Source organism: Sturnira hondurensis, unplaced genomic scaffold (assembly GCF_014824575.4).
Source record: "Sturnira hondurensis isolate 20B ecotype Veracruz unplaced genomic scaffold, ASM1482457v3 Scaffold0000460, whole genome shotgun sequence".
Classification (NCBI taxonomy): domain Eukaryota; kingdom Metazoa; phylum Chordata; class Mammalia; order Chiroptera; family Phyllostomidae; genus Sturnira; species Sturnira hondurensis.
This window is the reverse complement of record NW_028073091.1, coordinates 594,943-599,040: the sequence shown is the minus strand read 5'-3', so window position 1 is coordinate 599,040 and position 4,098 is coordinate 594,943. Positions and strand designations below refer to the sequence as shown.

At 33.1% G+C, this 4,098-nt stretch overlaps 1 non-coding gene across 1 annotated transcript; it reads right to left on the bottom strand.

The window, feature by feature from the left end:
* Positions 1–1,504: 1,504 nt before the first annotated feature.
* On the bottom strand, positions 1,505–1,611 carry LOC118983824 (U6 spliceosomal RNA). The gene has a single exon (XR_005065804.1). It is a non-coding gene; the product is annotated as a U6 spliceosomal RNA (small nuclear RNA).
* Between the last annotated feature and the right edge of the window lie 2,487 nt (positions 1,612–4,098).

Genomic DNA, 4,098 nt, shown 5'->3' with positions numbered 1-4,098 from the left:
TGCTCTATGTCTGTGAAGTATGCCATTGGAATTTTAATAGGTATTTCATTGAATCTATAAATTGCTTTGGGTACTATGGACATTTTGATGATATTAATTCTTCCAATCCATGAACACGGTATGTGTTTCCATTTGTGTCTTCCTTGATTTCTTTCTTCAGTGTTGTGTAGTTTCTGTATACAGGTTTTTTACCTCCTTGGTTAGGTTTATTCCTAGGTATTTTATTTTTCTTTTTGCTATAGCAAATGGGATTTTTTTCTTGATTTCTGCTTCTGCTGTTTCATTTTTGGTATACAAAAAACCTTTGATTTCTGAATATTGACTTTGTAACTTGCTGTTTTGCCAAATTAATTTATTAGGTCAAGCAGATTTTGGGTGGAGTGTATAGAATTTTTAATGTACACTATCATGTCATCTACAAACAGTGACAGTTTTGTTTTTTCTTTTCTGATTTGGATGCCTTTTATTTCCTTTTCTTGTCTGATCACTGTGGCTGAAACTTCCAATACTATATTGAATAGAAGTGGTGAAAGTGGACAACCTTGTCTTGTTCCTGATTTTAATGGAAAATATTTTAGTTTTGCCAGTTGAGTATGATGTTGGCTGTAGGTCTCTCATATATGTCTTTTATTGTATTGAGGAATGCTCCCTCTATTTCCACTTTGCTGAGTGTTTTTATCATAAATGACTGCTGTACCTTATGAAAAGCTTTTTCCACATATATTGATATGATCATGTGATTTTTGTCTTTGCTTTTGTTTATGTGATGTATTACATTTACTGATTTGCAAATATTGAACCATCCTTGCATCCCTGGAATGAATCCCATTTGGTCATGTATACCCATTTTGTTGGTACATTTATCAGTTGATGGATATGGGGTTATTTCCACTTTTTGGCTGTTTTGAATAATGCTGATACAAACAGTCACTTGCAGGTTTTTATGTGCACATAAGTTTTCAATTCTCTTGAATATGTGGCTAGGAGTAAAAATTTTTGATCATGTGGCTACTTTATATCTGCCATTTTGAGGAACTTTCAGACCAGACTGTTTTCTCAGGTGGCTATACCATTTTATATTTCTACCAGCAATGAATGAGGGTTTGAATTTCTCCGCAGCCTCATCGACATTTGTTTTTGTCTTTCTTTTAAATTTTAGCCATGCTAGTGTGTATGAGGTGGTGTTTCATTGTAGTTTTGATTTGTCATTTACCTAGTGACTGGTGATGTGTTTATTTGTGGTTTATATATTTACCTTGGAGAAATGTCTACTGAAATCCTTTGCCATCTTTTAAGTTGGGTTATTTGTCTTGTTAGTGTTGACTTTTATTGTTAACAGATGAATGATTTGCAAGTATTTTCTGCATTCTGTGGGTTGTCTTTTCTTTCTTTCTTTTTTTTAAGTCTTCAGATTATTAGGTTTATTGGAGCCACCCTCCTGGCTGAAGACATTCCTCCGCATCTTTCACAGGACCACAGGAGATCAGGGTCTGACAAAATCTGAAAAAATATGGAACCCTTCACAAATTTGCATGGCATCCTTGAGGTGGGGCCATGCTAGTCTTCTCTGTATTGTTCCAATTTTAGTATATGTGCTGCCAAAGTGAGAACTGTTTTCACTTTCTTGATGGTGTTCTTTAAAGCACAAACACTTTCAATTTTAATAAAGTTGAATTTATCTATTTTTTTGCTTTTTGTGATTTTGATGTTATATCTAAGGATTAGTTGCCCAATCTAAGATCACAAAGATTTATACCTGTATTTTCTCCTAAGACTTTTATAGTATTATCTTTTCCAGCTAGATCTATGATCAAGTTTGAGTTAATTTTTATATGTGATATGAGGTTAGGGTCTGACTTCACTCCTTTGTATGTTGATGTTGAGTTGTTTCCATCCTGATCAATAAAAAGACTATTATTCTCCCACTGAATGCTTTGGCACCCTTGTTGAAAATAAATTTAGCACATATAAGCATCTATTTCTAGACTCTGGTTATATTCTAACATCTACATATGTATCCTTATGTCAGGACCAAACTGTTTTGATCACTGTAACTTTGTATGAAATTTTGAAGTTGGGAAACGTGAGTTCTTCAACTATATCTTTTTCAAAAAAGTTTTGATCATTCAGAGTTCTTTTTATTTCCTTATAAATTTTAGGACCAGCCTGTCAGTTTTTGCAAAGAAAAGGCATGTGAGATTTTGATGCAATTGAACTGTAGAGCAATTTGAGGAGCACTGCCATCATAACAATATTAAACTTTCCAATTTATGAACATAGGATGTCTTTCCACTTATTTAGGTCTTTTTAAATTTCCTTCAATGGTGTTTGTAGTTGAGAGTGTACAAGTCTTTCACTTCTTTTGTTAAACTTGCTTTCTTATTTTTGATGATACAGTTGACCTTTAAACAGCTCAAGAGTTGGAGGCATCAAGCACCCTCACAGTAAAAAGTCCATGTATAACTTAAGTTGGCACACCAAATATGTGGAAAATCTGCATATAAGTAGACCCAAGCAGTTTAAACCTGCATTGTTTAGGGGTCAACTGTACTTTAAATGACATTGTTTTCTTAATTTTCCTTTTGGATTCTTCATTGCTATTGTATAGAAGAACAATTAATTTTACATATTGATCCTGTGTCCTGTAACTTTTTTGAATTTATTTATTAACTTTAATAGATTGTTTTATAGGTTACTTAGAATTTCCTATATACAGGATCATGTCATCTGTGTTTTTTTTTAAGATAGTTTTTTTTTTTTTGCTCTGTTTTATTTAAGCTGATCTGGCATTTTGATCCTTTTTATGAAAGTTTTTGTAATTTTATTTTGATATAACTTCAAATTCATTGAGAACTTGCCAGTAAAATGTCATATCCATCACCCAGATTCACCAGAGTTTATATTTTACTCTATTCATTTGATCCATTCTGTGAATGTGGTGTATATGCTGTATAAGTAATTAACTCTCTTTTTGAAACATTAGAAAAATCAGTGGGTGATCTCATAGCTTTCTCTCCCTAAATGTATTAGTCTGTTTCCTAAGGACAAAGGTCTTCTCTTACATAACCACAGTAGTTATCAAGATCAGGAAATTTAGCATCAGTTTAATTCTGTCTTCTAATCCACATTTTATACTCAACTGTCAATTGAGATTTTGTCAATTGTCCCAGTGATCTCTTTATAGATTTCCCCTGTGCTCTAGGATATAGTTCAGGGTCACCCCACTGCATTTAATTATCACCTTTCTTGATTTCCCCTTTAACCTGGAACAATTGTTCAGCCTTTCTTTGTCTTCTGTGACACTAACATTTTTAGATTCTAAATTTATTATTTCACAGACTGACCCTCAGTCTGGGTGTGTGGTTAGATTCAGGCGATGCATTTTTCAGTAGCTGCCGCTAATAATGTGGTGGCATGTGTCATCTCTCTTGACATTGGAGATGCCAACTTTGATCACTTGGCCAAGGAGTTTTCTCTACTGTAGGAGTATTTTTGCCTTTGTAATTAATGAGTAATTTGTGGGAGATACTTTCAAACTTTGTAAAAACTCTATTCCTCATTCAACTTACACCTATGAGGTCTGACATTCAGTGCTTGTTTCCTAAATCCATCTGTCTTTCTACAGTTACTAGGTGGCATTCTGAAGCTCTCCTTCCTCCTCCATTTATTATTTTTTAATAATTTTAATTTTTCAATTACAGTTGACATACAACATTATATTAATTTCAAGTGTACAACATAGTGATTACACATTTATATCACTTACAAAGTGTTCATCCCAATAAATCTAATACTCATATGATACTCCACATAGTTATTACAAAGTTATTGACTATACTTTCTATCTTGTACTTTTTATCTGCATGACTGCTCTGTGACTACCAATTGGTACTTCTTAACCGCTTGTGTGAAGATAGTTTTACTTCTTTCTTTCCTATTTTTTCTTTTTCTTGCTCATTTGCCCCCAAACAACATCTTTGTTTTTTTTAAAGAAGCACACCTGAAGATAAACTAAAGGTAGCCTGATGATTCGTGGACTCAGAATTGAAAGGAACCTTAGAAATCATTAGTTTAGCCATTCTTTCATTTATTAAATAT